This window comes from Triturus cristatus, chromosome 2_2, assembly GCF_964204655.1.
Source record: "Triturus cristatus chromosome 2_2, aTriCri1.1, whole genome shotgun sequence".
Taxonomy (NCBI): Eukaryota; Metazoa; Chordata; class Amphibia; order Caudata; family Salamandridae; genus Triturus; species Triturus cristatus.
In genome coordinates, this window is record NC_140582.1 from 766,965,869 (window position 1) to 766,990,088 (window position 24,220).

At 41.1% G+C, this 24,220-nt stretch overlaps 1 protein-coding gene across 2 annotated transcripts in view; it reads right to left on the reverse strand.

The window, feature by feature from the left end:
- TUSC3 (tumor suppressor candidate 3) overlaps positions 1-24,220 on the reverse strand; it is a 1,613,394-nt gene that overhangs the window by 151,138 nt on the left and 1,438,036 nt on the right. The window lies entirely within an intron of this gene.

Sequence of the window (24,220 nt, forward strand, 5' to 3'; positions counted from 1 at the left end):
TGCAAAACTTGTTCCTCGTTCGTAGCGATTCCGCGTTCCCTGAACCATTAGGATCAGCTGTGTTCCTTGTGTGCCCCGGAAGTAAATATGTGCGTGCGAGTGAAACTCATGTAGGCACTCGCATTCACTGGCACTTTGTAGAATTTATTTCTCAGTTCACGACACATTGGCCACCGAGTATGATTTAGGAATTCACGTTCACCGTATCAGACATCATTTGTGTCTACATTGGTTTAGATTCGTGATAATTGGTTACTGTTTGCGAAAAAGCTCTGTTGTTATGCTATCAGCTTTTGTTCTAGTGCGGATACTATTAACACATGGTTACTTCATTTACAGGGAGTATCCCCTGACGAAGGGAAACCCCGAAATGCATTGGGATTTATCCCTGTAACTCAAATTGAAAATATGGAATCATGTTTATAACATTGGAGGTTATCCATATGAAAATGTTACCTGAATCATGAAATTAATGAATATTTTTTGAAGCATCAAAATGAATCTGAGACTGTGAAATAAAACAGTTTATTGATCAACAGACGCTTGTGATGTAATTGATTACAGTTTGAAGGCAAAAAGAGTGCATACTGGGATATACCTTCCACTGTGGAAGGAATAGTAAATTCAGTCTTAAGCCACATCCCTTCTGATCTGGGGAGAAGATCCCACAGCACCGAGAACATGAGAAAATAATTACACAGTTATTGAAAGTTTATACAAAGGAGTGCGACCGACACACAACTTTATTCCTCTTTATGATCAAAACGCGTCAGCACCCAGGCAAAAAACATGTCATATGAAGATATTGCTAATATTACCGGCAACAAAGCCGATACATTTGGTTTCAACACGGAAGATACTAACCGTATATACAGCCTCATACAGGAGCCAGAATGCATAGCAACGAGCACAGGATCAATACAATCAAATATTAAACAATTACTATTTGCTGCCAAAAGGGAAATCAACCAACGACTGCACGCCAGCACATTGATACGCTACCACAAGGTCCAAAGGATTCCAAGAGGTTTAAGAATACCACTGAAATCTACATTATGTAAGAACAATGCACGATTCACTGAGCGATGGTACGGCATTTTAAACAAATGTTCATTAGACTTGATACTACTAATCATTGAAGAGCTTTCTAAAGTATTAGAGGATCTTGAAAAAGAAGTTGGTCAATTGAAACAAGAGTTAAGTGATAAAATGACCACGGAAGATTGGAATAAAACTCTAGAAGATATTAATACTCAACTTGACAAACATACAGCAGAAATAAACGAGAGGAAATTAAGAAAATTTAAGAGAGACACAGTGGATTACAAGTTGGGGGAAGTTTACAGCTGGGCAGAGGAGTATGCCACACGCAGACAACGAAGACAGTTTGACAACAGATCTACAGATGATACCTCATCTTCTGAGGATTCACAACAGAGACGTCAACCTACTTTCCAATCAAAAGAACACCTCCCTAGGAATCAGACCAAACGATCCACCACAACAAATGATGGAAGTACAATACCTTCAACCTCAGGTGCTTCTTTTTTAGGAAGAGGCCAGGCCCCACTCGGAGATCCAGGCGGACAAGATACGACACCAATGGCCAAATCAACAAGGAGTCAAAAAACTTAGTAATTAACATTTCCTCTACTGAATTATCAAAATTTCAAATACAGACGTTACAAAAGGGCTTATCGTATGTACCAACTTACCAAAGTCATGAACTAGAAGCACAAGTGAGTTTATTTAGATTCATGAGGAATCTTCGATTGAGACATTTTTTCACCAACATTAGCACATTTTCAGAACCTATCGATCAAGGTACCTTAATGGATTTAAAGCCAGACAGCACGTTCCAGGCACCTGTCAGTCATAAAATTCTGGACACTTTTGAGACAGTTGTCCGCAAAGACCTACATGACATATTTCGATCTAAAACATCAAAAAGCACAAACCTAACGAACAACGAGAAAATGGCTATTTCTAACCTTGCTAACAATCAGTCAATCACATGCTGTAAAGCGGATAAAGGAGGAGCACTAGTCATCTTAGACACATCGTTCTATATGAACAGCGTGGAGATGCATGTATCAGATACCAACGTATACATGAGATTACTTTCGGATCCTACCTCATCTTTTAAACAGATCCTGGTATCAATCATTGATAAGGCTTTATCATTGGGAACCATCAACGACAGAGACAAAAAATTCTTGATCAAACAGAATCCGAGCATACCTTATTTGTATATGATACCTAAGATTCATAAGAACTTGGACCACCCGCCATTCAGACCAATAGTGAGTACACGAAATTCCATCCATGAACCAATTGGCAAATACATAGACAGACACCTTCAGCCAATGGTAACACAAATGACCACATATGTTCAAGACACAACTGATTTCCTTACAAAATTAGACAAAATGGAGTTGATGGAAAACATCGAGTACACCTTATGTACCATGGATGTACAATCATTGTACACTTCAATCCCCCATAATTTGGGACTCGAAGCACTGGAATTTTTTCTTGTAAGAAGCGATAAGGAGAGTGACCTCAATGTTTTCTTAATCGAGTTGATGCATTTTACGCTGTACCACAGTTATTTCACTTGGAAGGATGAATTTTTTACACAGTTGAACGGAACATCAATGGGAAATTGCGCCGCTCCGGCGTACGCAAATTTGTTTATGCACCATTTTGAACTTACTCACATCCTTGCACACAAAAAATGGACAGACAACGCAATTTTATTCATCAGATACATTGACGATATTTTTCTCATTTGGAAGGGCGAAGAATCCACACTAGTTAATGCGATTCAAGAACTGAATATGGTGGATGACCGTATCCAATTCACACATTCCTTGAGTAAAGAAAAAATACCATTCCTAGATGTGGAAGTCAAGATAATTGACCAAAAAATAATTACCACAGTGTACACTAAAACTACAGATAGAAACAACTTTCTTCACTTCTCGAGTTTTCATCAATTAAGTCTCAAACAACATCTGCCTTACTCACAACTATTGAGAATAAAAAGAATATCATCAACCGATGATTTGTATCAGGAAAACAAAAATACAATGATGGCAAAATTTAAACAAAGAGCATATCCAGACTCCGTACTACATAATGCCAATGAAAGAGCAAACAAACAAAGCAGGCATAAGTTACTAAAGAAAAAGAATTTGGAGGTTCAACAGGACAGAAATGTGTTCGTCTCTAAATACTCAACCAGAAGTAACAAAATCAAACACACAATAAAAAAATATTGGCCAATGTTACAAGCGGAGACAGAATTCAATGGCATTTTTAACCAACCACCAATATTCGCATATCAACGCACAAAAAACCTACAACAGATGTTGAAATACAAAAAACAAAGACAAGACATACACAAGGGAACCATCCCATGTTTGAATTGTGGCAGCTGCAACAACATAATTAAAGGAATTACACTGACTCATCCAACGCAAGGAACTCCCATCAAGCTGCATGTGACAGCGACATGTGACTCTAGCTTTGTCGTGTACTTACTTAAGTGCCCATGTGGGTTGCCCTATGTGGGAAAAACGGAGCGAAAAATTAAAACTCGATTGACAGAGCATAAGAGCAACATAAGAATTAACAACCCGAAATCAGTTATTGCCACACATTTCAACAAAGAATCGCACAACATCAGCCAACTCCGATTCTTAATTTTGGAACAGGTGCCATTACAAATGGGTAGAGACAACAAGAAATTTCTGCTGCAAAGAGAACTACACTGGATTTTTAAATTGGACTCACTACACCCGAAGGGTCTGAATGACCGGGTGGAATACAATTGTTATTTGTAACCACTTATCGATGTGCAGGCATGCATTTGTGATTAACAGAATGTAATTAATTTTTAGATCAAGAACGCATTCTCTAATGATGGCATTTCGTAATTTATTGTTCTTTCTTTTAATCCAGTAGAAATTTTCATTTTTATTTTTTATTTTTCAATTTTTTATTTTATTTTTTTTTTTTTTTTTGTCGTATTATCTTTATTGAGTTCATTACAATTCACGCTGTAGACATTCTTCTGCATCATTTAGTTTAGGCTCTAGTCTTTCTTCCATATCTTTTACGAGTTTCACTCGCACGCACATATTTACTTCCGGGGCACACAAGGAACACAGCTGATCCTAATGGTTCAGGGAACGCGGAATCGCTACGAACGAGGAACAAGTTTTGCACAGGTATGCGTCGCAGCGAAACAATTCAGATACGACACCATAAGATTCTTTGTAACTATTATTAGTTCATTTACGTAAACATCACTAGTTATTTAAATCGGAATTGTTAGCACACGTTTGCATTTATTACTGGCACATTCTTTAAAGAACCCGCGGTCACGATACATATGCAGTTACATGCTATTAACCGTTTACCGGTTCTTCGTAGAGTTCAGATACTACATGTCAAGATTCTCAGCATGTATTATTAGCTCATTTGACGTTAGAATCATTCACGCAAACATTACCATTTATGTTAATTGGAATCTTTAGCACACGTTCGTATTAATTTCTGGCACATTCCCTTAAGAATCCGTGGTCATGATACACATGTAGGCACTCGCATTCACTGGCACTTTGTAGAATTTATTTCTCAGTTCACGACACATTGGCCACCGAGTATGATTTAGGAATTCACGTTCACCGTATCAGACATCATTTGTGTCTACATTGGTTTAGATTCGTGATAATTGGTTACTGTTTGCGAAAAAGCTCTGTTGTTATGCTATCAGCTTTTGTTCTAGTGCGGATACTATTAACACATGGTTACTTCATTTACAGGGAGTATCCCCTGACGAAGGGAAACCCCGAAATGCATTGGGATTTATCCCTGTAACTCAAATTGAAAATATGGAATCATGTTTATAACATTGGAGGTTATCCATATGAAAATGTTACCTGAATCATGAAATTAATGAATATTTTTTGAAGCATCAAAATGAATCTGAGACTGTGAAATAAAACAGTTTATTGATCAACAGACGCTTGTGATGTAATTGATTACAGTTTGAAGGCAAAAAGAGTGCATACTGGGATATACCTTCCACTGTGGAAGGAATAGTAAATTCAGTCTTAAGCCACATCCCTTCTGATCTGGGGAGAAGATCCCACAGCACCGAGAACATGAGAAAATAATTACACAGTTATTGAAAGTTTATACAAAGGAGTGCGACCGACACACAACTTTATTCCTCTTTATGATCAAAACGCGTCAGCACCCAGGCAAAAAACATGTCATATGAAGATATTGCTAATATTACCGGCAACAAAGCCGATACATTTGGTTTCAACACGGAAGATACTAACCGTATATACAGCCTCATACAGGAGCCAGAATGCATAGCAACGAGCACAGGATCAATACAATCAAATATTAAACAATTACTATTTGCTGCCAAAAGGGAAATCAACCAACGACTGCACGCCAGCACATTGATACGCTACCACAAGGTCCAAAGGATTCCAAGAGGTTTAAGAATACCACTGAAATCTACATTATGTAAGAACAATGCACGATTCACTGAGCGATGGTACGGCATTTTAAACAAATGTTCATTAGACTTGATACTACTAATCATTGAAGAGCTTTCTAAAGTATTAGAGGATCTTGAAAAAGAAGTTGGTCAATTGAAACAAGAGTTAAGTGATAAAATGACCACGGAAGATTGGAATAAAACTCTAGAAGATATTAATACTCAACTTGACAAACATACAGCAGAAATAAACGAGAGGAAATTAAGAAAATTTAAGAGAGACACAGTGGATTACAAGTTGGGGGAAGTTTACAGCTGGGCAGAGGAGTATGCCACACGCAGACAACGAAGACAGTTTGACAACAGATCTACAGATGATACCTCATCTTCTGAGGATTCACAACAGAGACGTCAACCTACTTTCCAATCAAAAGAACACCTCCCTAGGAATCAGACCAAACGATCCACCACAACAAATGATGGAAGTACAATACCTTCAACCTCAGGTGCTTCTTTTTTAGGAAGAGGCCAGGCCCCACTCGGAGATCCAGGCGGACAAGATACGACACCAATGGCCAAATCAACAAGGAGTCAAAAAACTTAGTAATTAACATTTCCTCTACTGAATTATCAAAATTTCAAATACAGACGTTACAAAAGGGCTTATCGTATGTACCAACTTACCAAAGTCATGAACTAGAAGCACAAGTGAGTTTATTTAGATTCATGAGGAATCTTCGATTGAGACATTTTTTCACCAACATTAGCACATTTTCAGAACCTATCGATCAAGGTACCTTAATGGATTTAAAGCCAGACAGCACGTTCCAGGCACCTGTCAGTCATAAAATTCTGGACACTTTTGAGACAGTTGTCCGCAAAGACCTACATGACATATTTCGATCTAAAACATCAAAAAGCACAAACCTAACGAACAACGAGAAAATGGCTATTTCTAACCTTGCTAACAATCAGTCAATCACATGCTGTAAAGCGGATAAAGGAGGAGCACTAGTCATCTTAGACACATCGTTCTATATGAACAGCGTGGAGATGCATGTATCAGATACCAACGTATACATGAGATTACTTTCGGATCCTACCTCATCTTTTAAACAGATCCTGGTATCAATCATTGATAAGGCTTTATCATTGGGAACCATCAACGACAGAGACAAAAAATTCTTGATCAAACAGAATCCGAGCATACCTTATTTGTATATGATACCTAAGATTCATAAGAACTTGGACCACCCGCCATTCAGACCAATAGTGAGTACACGAAATTCCATCCATGAACCAATTGGCAAATACATAGACAGACACCTTCAGCCAATGGTAACACAAATGACCACATATGTTCAAGACACAACTGATTTCCTTACAAAATTAGACAAAATGGAGTTGATGGAAAACATCGAGTACACCTTATGTACCATGGATGTACAATCATTGTACACTTCAATCCCCCATAATTTGGGACTCGAAGCACTGGAATTTTTTCTTGTAAGAAGCGATAAGGAGAGTGACCTCAATGTTTTCTTAATCGAGTTGATGCATTTTACGCTGTACCACAGTTATTTCACTTGGAAGGATGAATTTTTTACACAGTTGAACGGAACATCAATGGGAAATTGCGCCGCTCCGGCGTACGCAAATTTGTTTATGCACCATTTTGAACTTACTCACATCCTTGCACACAAAAAATGGACAGACAACGCAATTTTATTCATCAGATACATTGACGATATTTTTCTCATTTGGAAGGGCGAAGAATCCACACTAGTTAATGCGATTCAAGAACTGAATATGGTGGATGACCGTATCCAATTCACACATTCCTTGAGTAAAGAAAAAATACCATTCCTAGATGTGGAAGTCAAGATAATTGACCAAAAAATAATTACCACAGTGTACACTAAAACTACAGATAGAAACAACTTTCTTCACTTCTCGAGTTTTCATCAATTAAGTCTCAAACAACATCTGCCTTACTCACAACTATTGAGAATAAAAAGAATATCATCAACCGATGATTTGTATCAGGAAAACAAAAATACAATGATGGCAAAATTTAAACAAAGAGCATATCCAGACTCCGTACTACATAATGCCAATGAAAGAGCAAACAAACAAAGCAGGCATAAGTTACTAAAGAAAAAGAATTTGGAGGTTCAACAGGACAGAAATGTGTTCGTCTCTAAATACTCAACCAGAAGTAACAAAATCAAACACACAATAAAAAAATATTGGCCAATGTTACAAGCGGAGACAGAATTCAATGGCATTTTTAACCAACCACCAATATTCGCATATCAACGCACAAAAAACCTACAACAGATGTTGAAATACAAAAAACAAAGACAAGACATACACAAGGGAACCATCCCATGTTTGAATTGTGGCAGCTGCAACAACATAATTAAAGGAATTACACTGACTCATCCAACGCAAGGAACTCCCATCAAGCTGCATGTGACAGCGACATGTGACTCTAGCTTTGTCGTGTACTTACTTAAGTGCCCATGTGGGTTGCCCTATGTGGGAAAAACGGAGCGAAAAATTAAAACTCGATTGACAGAGCATAAGAGCAACATAAGAATTAACAACCCGAAATCAGTTATTGCCACACATTTCAACAAAGAATCGCACAACATCAGCCAACTCCGATTCTTAATTTTGGAACAGGTGCCATTACAAATGGGTAGAGACAACAAGAAATTTCTGCTGCAAAGAGAACTACACTGGATTTTTAAATTGGACTCACTACACCCGAAGGGTCTGAATGACCGGGTGGAATACAATTGTTATTTGTAACCACTTATCGATGTGCAGGCATGCATTTGTGATTAACAGAATGTAATTAATTTTTAGATCAAGAACGCATTCTCTAATGATGGCATTTCGTAATTTATTGTTCTTTCTTTTAATCCAGTAGAAATTTTCATTTTTATTTTTTATTTTTCAATTTTTTATTTTATTTTTTTTTGTCGTATTATCTTTATTGAGTTCATTACAATTCACGCTGTAGACATTCTTCTGCATCATTTAGTTTAGGCTCTAGTCTTTCTTCCATATCTTTTACGAGTTTCACTCGCACGCACATATTTACTTCCGGGGCACACAAGGAACACAGCTGATCCTAATGGTTCAGGGAACGCGGAATCGCTACGAACGAGGAACAAGTTTTGCACAGGTATGCGTCGCAGCGAAACAATTCAGATACGACACCATAAGATTCTTTGTAACTATTATTAGTTCATTTACGTAAACATCACTAGTTATTTAAATCGGAATTGTTAGCACACGTTTGCATTTATTACTGGCACATTCTTTAAAGAACCCGCGGTCACGATACATATGCAGTTACATGCTATTAACCGTTTACCGGTTCTTCGTAGAGTTCAGATACTACATGTCAAGATTCTCAGCATGTATTATTAGCTCATTTGACGTTAGAATCATTCACGCAAACATTACCATTTATGTTAATTGGAATCTTTAGCACACGTTCGTATTAATTTCTGGCACATTCCCTTAAGAATCCGTGGTCATGATACACATGTAGGCACTCGCATTCACTGGCACTTTGTAGAATTTATTTCTCAGTTCACGACACATTGGCCACCGAGTATGATTTAGGAATTCACGTTCACCGTATCAGACATCATTTGTGTCTACATTGGTTTAGATTCGTGATAATTGGTTACTGTTTGCGAAAAAGCTCTGTTGTTATGCTATCAGCTTTTGTTCTAGTGCGGATACTATTAACACATGGTTACTTCATTTACAGGGAGTATCCCCTGACGAAGGGAAACCCCGAAATGCATTGGGATTTATCCCTGTAACTCAAATTGAAAATATGGAATCATGTTTATAACATTGGAGGTTATCCATATGAAAATGTTACCTGAATCATGAAATTAATGAATATTTTTTGAAGCATCAAAATGAATCTGAGACTGTGAAATAAAACAGTTTATTGATCAACAGACGCTTGTGATGTAATTGATTACAGTTTGAAGGCAAAAAGAGTGCATACTGGGATATACCTTCCACTGTGGAAGGAATAGTAAATTCAGTCTTAAGCCACATCCCTTCTGATCTGGGGAGAAGATCCCACAGCACCGAGAACATGAGAAAATAATTACACAGTTATTGAAAGTTTATACAAAGGAGTGCGACCGACACACAACTTTATTCCTTAAATTTTCTTAACATTTCTATAAGAATTTGAATGTAAAGATGAAACACGGATAGTATCACAGGGAGGTACTGACTTAGTTTTCTCCCTTTCTTTCTTTTTCTCTCTTTTTTTCAAATTATAGGTACTATTGACCTTATCCTCACAGTGGGCTAATATTAACCCAACTGACAAATGCAATACAAATCATATCTGCACAGATACACTTTCTCTGGTCCTGAAGAAAGCCCCCTAGACCTGGCTGGGCAAACAGGGCTGAAACATGTCGACCGTATGAATGGACTTCTTAGTGTGTTAGACACAGTAACACGGTCTAAAATCACACGCTCACCATTTTAATTTCTTCAAACTCCCACTCACCAATATATATTTGCACTCAAGTGAGGATTTTTGAAGAATTTTAATTTCACTTCAAGCACTTTCTTAACATATTTGTCTCTGGACACTACTGCAAATACTAGTGGTTAACCTCCGGGTGGAGGTCAGCATACCTAACAAACCCTATGACTATGCTGTTACTCTACGTGTAGGCGTGGAACCAAGATATACCACCCCTTTCCATGTGTCATCGTTGAGCCGAACAGTCAGGTCTTGCATTGTCATCAAACCTGTGACAATGTAGGTGCAGTGTCGTTGTTGAGCCCCACTATTGATGCTATGGAGTCTCTGAAGCAGCACTGCATTGGAGTCGAAGGTGAATGCATAGCCTCCACCGGGAGTTTGGAAGTAAACAGCTGCAGAATCACCCTTGAAGGCCTAGGACTGGATTGGCACCTCTTGGCAGGGCAAGACTCACAATTGGCTGAGTCCAGCACCTGAAGCAGAGTTGAATGAAGTATTTGATGTCCCTGAGACTTAAAAACAGGAGACAAGCCAGCAAGCCCTTGCATCACTTCGTTCCGGGAATGTACAGATTCAGTTCTTCTCACCACCAGGCAAGGGGCAGCAGGGCAGGCACAGAAGAGCAGGAGGCCAGCAAATCCAGCAGAGTCCTGCAGCATGCCAGTCTTTGAACAGCACAGCAGTCCTTCTTCCTGGCAGTGTCCCCAGGTCCAGAGTGTACTGAGGTGGTGGTGTCAGGGGTCCGGTACTTATACCCAGTTGAGCCTTTGTTGTTAGCGAGACTTTAAAGAGGGCTTTGAAATATACAAGGTCCCTGTCCTTCCTTGGCTCTAGACTAACTACAGGGGGTATGCAGCTCTTGTTGTGGGGACAGACACAGCCCTATCTAGGTGCAAGTGTAAACTTCTACCTACCACCTTGCCCAGGAAGACCCATCAGCCTGGTGAAGGGCCATTAGAATGTGAATGTCACACCTCAGCTCCCTTTGTGTGCGACTGTCCAGAGGGATTGCACAAATCCCAGCTGTCACCCACCCCAGACATATATTCAGAGAAAGGCAGAGGGGCATTTTTAGACATTTAATATCCAACTTCACCATAAGTTGTAATTTTAAATTGTGAGTACAGAGACACCAAACTCGAAATTTCTCTCTTGTTCCAATTGGAAATTTCACTTATAAGATGGAAGAAGGTCATCCTAACGCTAACCTATAGGCACGATAGGCATTGCAGTAATGAAAAACAAATTTAAGAGTTGTTCACTACCTGGACATGTAAAACTTAAAAGTACATGCCCAACTTTTTAAATACGCCATCCCCTTGGGGCTGCCAAGGACCTACTTTTGGGGTGACTTCTATCCATTAAAGAGGAAGTGTTTGGCTTGGCAAGTGGGTTAACTTGCCAAGTCGATATGGCAGTTTAAAACTGCACACACATGCTCTTCAATGGCAGGCCGGAGAAATGTTTAAAGGGCTACTGATGTGGGTAGCACAATCAGTGCTGCAGGCCCAATAGTAGCATTTAATTTACAGGCCCTGGGCACAGGTAGTGCATTTTACTAGGACTTATAAGTAAAGTACATTTTTCAATTGTGGCTAATCCAATGTTACCATGTTTTAGGGACAGAGCACCTGCACTTTAGCACTGGTCAGCAGCGGTAAAGTGCCCAGATTCCTTTTTTTTTTTTCTTTTTTTTTCATCAAGAAAGGCACATTTATACAGCAAGACAAACTGGAGGTTTAGGATTTATACATCAGGCAAAAACCATAAAAATGAGAATTACAGAAGAGGAAAAATCACAGGAGACACATATTATTTCATGTAATACTAACAAAAACTAAGTTATTCCATCCAATACCATAGGTCTCCATAGCTCTTCTAACTTGGCTAAGGAGCGAATTCTCCTTGCCTTCGCCAAGGCTGCCTCTAAGCCATAAATTTCTCTAATGATAGCCCAGCATTCCTCGACCGAGGGCGGTGCCGAAGAGACCCATACCCTGGCAATAGCCAGTCTAGCAGAAGCTATCAGGATTGAGAAGAGGCGTGCGACAGCTGGATTATCCTCCTTATACCCCAACATAAGTTCAAGATCAGTAAGTGGATGATCCAGCCCAAGTTTAGACTGTAGTAGCTGTTCAATTTTCTGCCAATAACCCCTAAATACTGGGCATGCAATAAACATATGTAACAGATTAGCAGCATATAGTCCACATTTAGGGCAGTTTATCTTATCCCCCGTCATATTGCCCTGAGCTCATTTAGCTATTTTAGCCGGGGTATAATATAGCATACAGGTAGTACGTAGTTGCTGAAGTTGCAAACTAGCAGAGTGAACCGAATCCTTAACGTAACCTAAGGCTTGTTTGATCATTCTAGATGAAACCGTTATACCCATGGTTTGGCTCCAGCGCTCTGCTAATTTCTCGCTACCATCTGATCTAAAACTATGTAAATATTCACACATTAGCCCTATCAAAGATTTGGTTTTCCCTCTATATAAACAGTCCCAGATGCTTGAATGCATTATTTCTGTTACAACCAAATTAGGAACCCAATAATCTCTAATCTGTAGATATTTAAAGAAAAAATTAGCAGGAAGTTTATACGCTAGGCGCAGATTTTCGAATGATTTGATTCCTCTCTCATTGTACATTTCACCCAAGCAAGTAACTCCATACTTCGCCCAAGATTTGCCTGCTTGGTCCTGAAACACCTCAGGGAGCAGAGGATTCCCCCATAATGGAACTTTTTCGTGGAATATTGGTAATTTACACCTAGCAGACATATCTCTCCAAATATATACAGTATCTCTAACAGTCTTAAACATCACTCGCTTGAAATAGTTTGGGTCCCTGTTCCATATAAAAACATGTCCCTCTGGTTTCCTAAAATGAACCCAAACACTGAGTCTGTCTGATCCAGACCCAGCAGGCAACGGAAACGACCCGTAAAGGAAGCCCAGAAATAGATTTTGAAATCCGGAAAGCCAAGTCCACCTTGTTCAAATGGAGATTTCAGCAGCTCAATTGCTCTCTTAGGTTTTTTATAACCCCAAATAAAGCTGCTACAAATCCCCTCAAGTTTTAAAAAAAATGTATTAGGAACTTTTAAAGGAATCGATCGAAACAAATATAAGAACTTAGGGAGTATTTTCATTTTAATTAAGTTACATCTGCCGAGCAGTCCTAAAGGAAGCCTATGCCAAGTTTTGAACAATTTGATAGTTGCATTTAGAAGTGGTACGTAATTTAAGTCAATGATCTGATTAACTTTGGCTATTATCTTTACCCCCAAGTAGGTCACAATAGTACAAGCCCCGGTAATAGATTTTTGAATCCCGGCCGTAGCAAGCACTTGAATTTTGTTAGCATTCAATTTATAGCCTGAAACATTGCCATATTTCTCAGCTTCTTCCTTAATCCTTATCACGGCCTCGCCTGAATTGATTGCATAAACCGCTATATCGTCAGCGTATGCCGTGATCTTAAGTTTGGAGATCCCAGATTTCAGTGGCTTAATATGCGTACAGGATTGTAGGGTGCGTAAAAATGGCTCTATGTATAGGGTGAAAAGTAACGGAGTCAGGGGACATCCCTGCCTAGACCCGCACAAGATCCGAAATGGTATAGATCGGGACCCCATATAGGACAACTTGGCCTGAGGGTTACAATATAGAGCCTGTACCCAGGACCGAAACTACCCCTAAACCAATCTTAGCCAATAAGGCCCATAGGAATTCCCATCTGACGCGGTCAAAAGTCTTTTCGGCGTCTAGGAGAATCATTCTGAAGTCAGTTTTCTTTTTCTCTGCGAAATCGAATGCTCCAATAGCCATATTGACGTGGGTAGTAGTGTCCCTCCCCATAATGAACCCATGTTGTTTTTCGGAAACTAATCCCGGCATAAGCAGAGCTAGAGGAGTCGCCAAGATCTTTGAAAATATCTTGGCGTCCGTATTAATAAGAGAAATTGGCCGGTATGATCCGCATTCTGTGTCGTATTCCACGATTCTGGTACCTCCCAACTAGTGGCCACATATTGTATTACCCTAGTAAGGGGCAGAAGCAAAATCTTTTTAAAAGATTAATAAAATTCTAATGGCAGTGAATCGTCTCTAGCCGCTTTCCCCGTTGGTAGTGCTGATAGCGCCAACTCCACTTCTTCTATCGAGACTATCTCATCTAAAATAGCAGCTTTCTCAACATCTGCTACTGGAAGACCGCTATTATCAATATAACATAGTATCTCATCTCGATTCGGTGCCCACGTGAGAGAATAAAGCTGTTGATAGAACAGCAAGAATTGTTCTAGAATGGCTGAAGGTTTGGTATGCAGAAGCCCATCTGCCCCCTTTATAGTACTTATCCTAGTTTTAGCCTTCGCCTCTGCAGTCTGATAAGCCAATACGTGTCCTATGTGCTCCCCATATTTGTATTTTTCTAGGCGATGTTTGCTATAGCTAGCCGCCATTTTATCCCTTAAAAACTTTTTCACTAAGGTTCTTGCATCTATTAACGACAGAAGCAAAGTATCTTGAGCCATTGAATCTTTCTTTACTGACTCTACATGATGTTTCTCAATGTTACGTAAGGTATGCACCAGTGTCTCCATTTCGTTTTCACGCTTTTTATTCTGTAAGAAAATATATTTTTGTGTAATACCACGGACGTACGCTTTCATTGTGTCCCAGACAATTGATGGGGATGCTGACCCTGTGTTTACTCTGAGGAATTCCTCCAGTTGCTGAGCCATATTAACAAAGTATTCGCTCTCCGTCAACAGATACCTAGGAAAGGAGAATGGCCGAACTGCGCTCTTCTCAGCTTCAACCCGAAATGAAAAAATAATGGGGTTGTGGTCTGAAGTCACCCGGGGGCATATTTCCATCTTTGATGTTGTAATTAAGCCGTCAGAAACCCAGGCCATATCTATCCAAGAATAAGATTTATGGGGGACCGAATAAAATGTATAGCCCGGTATTGTTGGGTATATGTGTCTCCATGCATCCTTAACAAACTGAAGCCTTGCCATTTGAAGTATCGCAGCACGGGTCTTACGCATTCTAGAATTAAGGCTTTTACCAGTAGAGTCTATACCATAGTCTATGACGCAATTAAAATCCCCCATAATAAATTTTTCACCCTCCCACTTTAACAATTCTAGTTTAAGATATTCAAAAATAGCACGATCATCCACATTAGAACCATATATTACACAGGCCACACATTTTTTACCCCACAACTCAAGCTGAGCCAATGCCCAACATCCCCATTGATCAGACTGACTTTTAATGACTCTATAATTAAACCTCTTGTCTTTTAAAATGGCCACTCCTTTTATAGATACTGATTGAGTGGTACAGATAATAGTATCATACCAGTGCTTTAACATGTTTCGATCTTTGTAAGCAAGATGTGTTTCTGTTAAAAAAAACAATTGAGGCTGATACATTCGCAGCTCTTCACGAACTAACTGTCGCTTAGTTGCACTGTTGAGACCAGCCACATTGCAAGCCATACATTTAATCCAATTCATGGTGGAATTTTTAACTTTCGAGTAGGCCCCCTTTTGCTGCCTCCAATGTCCCCTTGTAGATAATAATTACCAGTATAACGCCTTCTGATCCATAAAAAGAAAACTGAAAACCTTCCATATACCCCTAATGATGATTTATTTTGCCCCATTTTCCCACCCTTACCCTTTCCACCCCACATCAAACTCCGACACCCACCCACCACCCTGTCCGTTAGACGAGGACTCCCCACTTTTACCAGCTGCCGCTGATAAGGCAGCCGTACAGAGCCACAGCCATGATGATCATCCCCACACCTCTTTGTTCGACATCAACACATTTTTTTGAGATAGTGTTTAGTTTAGCCTATTGCTAAAAAAAGAAGAAAAAGAAGAGAAAAGATTCATGATAAGCAGGGCTCAGAATCATCATTAACAGAAGGTTGAAGACAATAACAAACCCACTTGGTTAAAGAAAAAAAAGCTCCCACAAATCAATTAGACTCTTAGTTCATGTCTGTAGATACCATAAGACCCTATTCTACATCTTCTCCGCAGCTTCTGCTTGCCACTTGGCCACTGCCTGCCCAGTTTCTTTTTCTTCCATTAAAAAGTAGGTATGACCGTCTTTGAGAACTTTTAAGCGTGCGGGTTCTTGCAGAAAGGCCTGAGCTCCAAGGGCTTTTATTGGGTCTATATATTGACGCAGCCTCCAACGCCTATCCATTGTAGCCTTGCTTAGGTCAGATCTTACAAAAAAGTAACTGAGTCAGCTAAAACTGGAGAGTTAGGTCGGGCTTTCAATGCAACTGCCTGTCTCAGTAAGAAATTTCCCAAATAAATCAAAAATGGACAAGAGTATTGACCCCCCCCTTATTCCTCTGGACTAATGGTAATCTGTGAACCCTTTGCAGTTGAGAGTCCCAGTCCCAATCAGAGAGGTCGGGGAAGGCCTTCTGGAACAGTTGGACCATGTAAGCCCTCGGATCCGCCCCTTCTGCCCCTTCTGGAATACCAAAAAGCCTAAGATTTTGTCGACGCTGACGATTTTCCATGTCCTCCAGCTTGATCTGTATGCCTGAGATCTAACCCTCATGCTTCTTAGCAAGGACATCTGTAAGTGCTGACAGTTCTACAGTGTCCGTAACTCTCTGCTGCAGCTCTGAAATATCTTGAGTTAGCCCTCCAAATTTGTCCACCATCTCCTGCAAAGACTGTTGCATTCTGCTATTATCTTCTCGGACCTGCATGTTATGTTGTTGTGCCTCCTGCCTTTGCTCATTTAAGGACTGTAGTATCAAACAAAGTGATGGTGTTGAAGCTTCTTGGCTACCTGTTGCTCCATCCCTTAGTTGGGCCATCACCGGGGTAGCATGAGTTCCTTCTGTAGCATGTACATCTCCAGAGACTGGGAGTGTAGCTTGCATCCCATCCAGGGGCCCCAGCTTAGAGCTATCTTCTACTACTATGGGCGAGGGGTGAGCCTTCGTTGGATTACCCTCGACAGGGCTGGTACCCGAAAGCCGAAATGCCATGGTCTTGACGCCTCCCTTTGCTTGAACCCATTTCCATAAAGGGCTATTATATGAGATGGCTTTCCTGCGTGGAGGTGCCACGTTCTGCCCGCCAAGTGATTTTTTTGTCTTATTTTTAGCCTTCCCTTTCCCTTTCTTACCCATAGGTGATTTACCCGTATCCATAAGAGCCTGTGTGGAAAGTTTTGTTAGTTCTTCTACATCATCAAACAAGCCCGACTCATTGCCTTCACCTTCCTCTGAAATGCCATCTATAGCAGCACAGACCTTTGTGCCTAATTCCACTACCTGATCAGCCCTCGATGTATCAACACGATACTCTCCCGGATTTGGCTGGCTTAGATTGCTAGACGCATCAAGTGAATTGATAGGATTGAGTGCTTCGGGTGGGCTCTTGTCGGGTTTCTCAGGCATACATATAGACTGAGTTAGTGTAAGAGTTACGGGCTCTGTTATACTGCCTCCAATCCCATCTTCACCGTCTATATTGGCCATATTGCCGTTGCTTACAGTTCAGACCACCACTGAGACTGTATCAGTAATAGCAATATCAGTAGCGACACTGTTGCAGTCAGGAATCGCCGCGAGCAAAGCCTCAGCAATTTTATTACCAATAGAATCTTTCCTGAATTACCGGCAAAGAGCTCCGATACTTTCTCCCATTGCAGCAAACGCGATAACGGCTTACCGATAACAATGCCTGTCTTCTCCACCATGCTTGCACCGTCAGATGTGCCTGCTTCCCCTCCAGCGGCATTCCTGCCGGCACGGGTGTTCCTCGGGGCAGTTTTAGGTGGCGCCATCCCTCTCTTAGCCTCGGGCATTGTAGCTGCTGCCGGAACCACTGCAATGAGCAGACCCGACCAGTCAAGCACCGACCGGCTAGCCAGTCTCCAAAGAGACAGCCGAGACGCTCACAGCAGCCGCCCGATCCTTGCCGTAGAGAGCCGCCACATCTGTTTGTGTTCCCGGTTAAAAATCTCAAAACTCTTGATTTTCAGCTGGTAATGCGTCTGATAATGCGGCTATTATCCGAGAGCCGCTTTAGACGCTGAAACGCTTAAGCGCTTATCTCCGTTTCTATCATAGGCGCGGGGAGAACCTCACTCGGCTGCACTCCATGGCGGCGTCAATCCGCCATCTTGGATCCTCCAAGTGCCCAGATTCCTAAAGCCAGCAAAAAGAACTCAGCAAAACAAGAGGTCAGAAAGCAAAAAAGACAGAGGAAACCACGCCAAGCATGTCAGGTCTAACATATGATTACATACTTAGAAGATATTTTGATTGCAGCACATTAATTAGTAAGCATTTATCATGTAGTTCATACACTCTATCCAAGGCTAAGGAAAACTGTAAGCAATACCCTACCATTCGGTTGTCCAGTTGGAGAAAGCTCCGAGTCGAAAGACAAACAATAACATTAGAGTTGCACCTTTGACAAAGTGCGATCAGAACAGTGCTTTTGTTATATAAACCACCTCTGAGCCAAATTCAGCAGTGGATTACTTTGGTGAGATCATTTTGGAATGCTGTGCCTGAGATGCATCCCTACTAACTCTAATCTCTATCCTGCAAAGGAAGGTAGCCTGCTCTATACCAGATTAGCGTACTGCTAAATCACACTCAGGTATGGGGGTTAGGTTGTCCCAAGGAATCTAGCAGAGGGTTCTCCCACTATGTTATCGATAGTGTAGGTAGTATTAGGTAGGAGTCTAGGTATGATAAATCATTATATATCCATATACTCACGCTGTAACATTACAATGGTTGAAGTGTTGATCTTTTTCACTATTCTTGCAATGCTGGTTACAATGCTTTGTTTCATACTACTAATAATTGTACCTCATGCTTGTTACACCAGAATACAATTGCCTCAATAAATGTTTGAAAAGTCAATTTGTATCTTTCTTGTGTCTCCTTTTGGGCATGCCTGACTACCAATGAAAGGGTAGATCTGTTTCCATGATTTGATTGGGGAATTAGAGTGGTCATGTTCTGAGGTTGCAGACACCATCTGGTACCCTGTAAGGTTAGGGGTACAGGTGAGCTAGCTAGGAATTAGGCCAACATACTCTGATGATATGTCTGGACTCAGTCCTTATAGTCTGACAGTTAAGTTGGCAGGAAACACAGTGCTACTTGAGTCATAGGAACCGTATGACATGAGGCCACCAATGTTCTAGGTCAGGTACTTTTTTAATGGGTTTGAAGAGTAGTTCTTACATGTGCCCAAGGCCCCTATTCACTTTATATGGAGACATTTGTGGTGTTAGGGAGTAATCCTCCTCAGCTAAAGAAGACACCCCTATCTTTGTAGGTTGTACCAGTTTGAATCTTTAAAAGACCACCCATTTATAGTTTTCCCTTCTTTGAAATATAAAAATATGGTACAAGTAGCAGTGGTTATTTCACTTAATTGCAGATACGCAGTGGCACAAACCTTACAGCAACAAGGGTTCCCTCTTACAGGGTGAGATGTTACCTTTGTGGTGTAGGCCCACGAAAGATACAAAACAGAGGCCTTATATTCATGAGTCACTTTCCCTGCAGTCAATGACAATAAATACATGCAGTTGTAATACCAGGCCAATTCAGTGCCTATACAGATTTTGAAATACCATTACCATTTCAGGAACATACAAACTGGTTTCAGGCACCCTACCACATCCACTAAAAAATGTAAGACAGGGGTCCCCTCAGCCATGAGAGAGCAACATGCCCAGTCCTAGACAGCTATACACCATATACAACGCTGAGACCAATAAATGCAGTAGAGCTCCGTGATCTCTTACACAGATCTAGTTAGACTATACAGACTTTGAACACAATTCGAAATGCAAACAATAACAGCTCAATCCGTGCAGCCACATTTAGCGGTGCCTGTGATTAGTCCTGAAACCATTAATGCAATTATGGATGAAGTTCCTACCAGAATGAAAGAAATTCGTTTTTAGACAGCACAAAAAGCAAATCAGCTAGAAGCACTATTTCCCCATACGAGATCCCAAGACAAACACAGAATTCTCACAATGTACCTACCACTAGGGATAGTTCTCCCCGTGGATGAATGTGCCACTTGAGAGACAGTTTTTGCTGCAATATATACCATTAACTATTGGTACACCATCCATAGCCATTTTGCTTGACGTGATAAAACAGATTCAAGATGAATACGGGACTGCCCCTGCCCTGGATTTGAGGATGAAACTAATTGGCAATTACGACACAGTTACCTCATTAATTTTAAGTAATGTAAATGGGGAAGCAGCAGCATTGGCAGTACGCCAATGCCTAGCGCTGGTTCCTCAAGCAGACCAAGAGCATAAACTACCAAAAATGATTGCTTAAACTTAAACATCTATAGGTTGAGAAAATTTGGGAGCCAGACCAAATAAACCACAGTTTTAGGGCAACTCCAAAAAGGATCATACGAAACAGACACTTGAGTCTTCTAAAAAAACAGTGGGATACAACAAAAAAAATATTTTAAAAAAAACATTGGATGGATCTTCGTAACCGGAATTCTCTGAAAAGCGTTATACTTTGCGCAACCATGATTCAATTAAACAGCTGGACAGGTATCAGTATACTGATGCACGTCCTTCTCGTTCCTTTCAGAATTCATCAGACAAATGCACAGAGAGAGGAGGACGATCAAACTGCAGGCTAGAAGAGTATGTGAAACTTAAAAAAACTCTCATTGCTCGTGTGGCAACATCATAAAAAAGAAAGAGAAATATCCACAACAAAAACTCAAATTCAAAAAGAATCAAGAGGAATGTATTTCCATTAAATATAATGCACATAATGAGGCCCTTCTTCAGTAGCTACATCTCACTCAGACAATGGACCAGCATTTGCCGCTAGGGCTTACTGGGATACCTTGGGAACCCTGGGTGTGGCTGTGCATTACTCCTCCCCCTATAATTCTGAGGGAAATTCAATAGTGGAAAAGAAAAACTGTGCTTTAAGCAGTCTTAAACAGCTAGAGTTTGAGGATCTGGTAGTAATTGGACCCATTACTTGAATGGAGTCCAGAGAGCTTTAAATAATCTGCCTAGAAGATCCTTGTGTGGCCGACTCCCTATGAAGTCCTGTTTGGCGTCCAGATGTACGTTCCAGACCTTAATAAACCTGACACTGGCAGCAGATACACCTTTTGACATCAATGAACGTTTTGCTGTCTTACAGGAACTACAAGACTTGCGAGATGAGCACTCAAATGAAACTACTAAGCGTTCTGCCACTGAAGTAGTAACGGCAACTCCTGTCTGGATTCCTAAAGTTGGGGATCTAGTATGTGAGAAGAATACAGATAAAAGGGAGTTTGGTCCATTGTACATAACAGCGGTGTCAGTCCTTGGAATGGCAGGTACCAGAACTGTGACTTTGCCACCACTTGCTGGCTGTAGATAGATATAACTAGTATCCATTGACAACATGAAACCACATCATGTGGCCAGTCCTACACAGTAGGTCACAAGGGTTCCAGAATTGTTACCTGTCTTCTCTCACTACTGTACAGGAAATACAAGCTTTAAATAATTCAGAAATTGCTACTACCCGGAGGGGGATGTCAGATACTGACGTTTGATTACTTCCTGTTACAACAGCTAACACAGTAAACACATCACATGTGAATTCACAGTCTTTGACCTCCATTCTAGAGGTACCAAACAGTTCTACTTTACCCTGAGAGATCCATGTGTTTGTACAGACTGCCTCTAGCTACTTTGCCGACATGGATGGCTTTTCTTCAGATTCATCACACACTTGAATGCATGGGATATGTGAATTCCTTTTCTGGCTGAAACAGACTTATTTGATTCCACTGTGGTCCTAAATATGGATCACCATTTCACTACTTTCCCCTTTCATTTGGAATAGTTTTGTCACAGTGCTCCTAAATGAACATTATCTCCCAGAATGCTCTGCTGTTGAACTGGTAGCTGTAGTACTGAAGCCTCATTCTTCTTCATATAAAGTCTGAAGAGACCTGTCCCTTGTGAACATTACTGCATTTCCTGTCCCGGATGGAATTGTTTGGGATAAGGCCCCATTTGATATTTTTGGTCCTTAAGAAACAATACGGGCCTGATTCACAAACTGTATTTGAATAGTAAGTTTACGAGTAAGGAGACTCCGCAGTCAGGGCGGAGACATTAGTTCATAAAAAGATAAGAGCAGACTGTTTTTATGAGTGGAGTTCTCCACCCCAACTGCAGAGTCTATGCACTAGTAAACTTACTATTAAAATGCAGTTTTGTGAATACCAAAAAAAAAGTCAACTTACACATACTTGTAAGTTTACATTTGTGAATCAGGCCCTACAAGTTCCTTTTTGTGGTTCAATTATTCTCTACTTGAATTAATCTCAGCCACTGGCAATCGCTCGGGCCACCTTCTGATCCATCGTTTTTGCCCTCCATGCCACCTAAGTTTGGACCCAACCATATGCAAATCAGCCTTGACTCTGCTCCAGGCAGAGCGGTCCAATCTGAACTGCCACACGAGGTCCTCCCTGAACTGGAAAACAAGCAACCCAGCATCGTGTTTCACCCTTATTATAGGCTCATCAGCTATGTATAGCTTGATTCTAGTGGCACAGTGAGCACAGGACCCACATCTGGACATACCCGTCACCCTTAGGGAAGCAACTACAACAACAAGGTGATGGATGGAATGTTTGAATTAATCTCAGCTACTGACAATTGCTTTGGGCCGCACCCGAATCTATTGTTGCCCATGATGCCACCTCAGTTTGGATTCAGCCCAATGCAAATCAGCCTTGACCCTGCTGCAATCAGAACATTCCAGCCCGAATTGCCAGACCAGGTCCTCCCTAACTGGAAAACAAGCAACTCCGGACATATTATGGCCTCATCTTCAAGATATAGCTTGAATCCAATGGCTCACTTGGCAGATCGGGCAGGACTGATTGGAGAAGGGCCAATACTGATTTGCATATGGCTGAGTCAAAACTTAAGTGACATGTTGTGCAAAATTTTGACAATTTCTTGTTCCACCCAACTGTGCCTTTCTGCTAGTGTCCTGGGTCACAGGACTGTGAACGGCTCTGGTGTTGTGGGTTTGTGTATTAATTCCAGACAGTGACACAAAGAGGGCATGTGTGTGGACAGGATGGGCCATGCTGGTGGAATGGCTGTGGAGGAGCTCTACTCAGCCTCACTTACACTGCAATGTGTTTGCCTACACACACACACACACACGCATACACACACACACAAGGGATCTTGAAACCAGGTCTGCTCTGCCTTTTGTGACCCCCTGAGGCAGTTTGAAGTCTTGACCAGAGGAAGGAAGGAACATTCTAGAACCAGTGTTGGGTGTAGGACAGGGAGCCCTTACATGCAAAGGCTTGCATATGATATACATATTGGTCCTCAAGAGGCACTCACACTTCTGGCCTATGGAAGATTCAGAAGAAGGGCCTGCTGTCTGGGAAGGAATGTTGGACCTGTTTGCCTTCATCCTAGGCTACTCAGGGAGATTTCTTGAGGCATTTGGATGGCCTCCTGTGTGTGTGCTACAAGGACACAAAAAGCTTCAGAGGCCTCCCTGCAACTGCGTATCTTTTCTGCAACTGGACCTGCCTGAGCCCTGCTGCTGGGTCCTGATCTCCAAGACATGCCCCTAGGTCATTGGCTGGCATCAGTCGAACCTCCTCCTGAAAGAAAAGGTGAAAATTGCTGAGTTTGGGCTCCTCAGTACATGTTCTGCTGCCCACAATGACTGCTAATGTGAAGCTCCTGTGAGACATACTCTTTGCATTGAAAGCAGCCACCAGCGACGACCCACAATGCAGTACTTGCACTTTGCGCTACCGCAATGACAGCCCGCAACATGAAGCTCCAGCAATAACTTGATCTTCATGCTACAATGTTGACTGTCTGAAACGCTCGACCTGCTCTTTGTGCCGAAAGCCTCCTCTATGCGCCCTCCCCCAAAGTGGCCTGAACTTTTCACACCAGACTTGAGAAGGTAGCTTTTCAGCAGGACTAACCTGGTTGCTGTATCTGACCCTTGCTCATTAATGGTCAGCTTGAATTTGTGACTTTACTTCACCCTAGCATGGCCAGATGA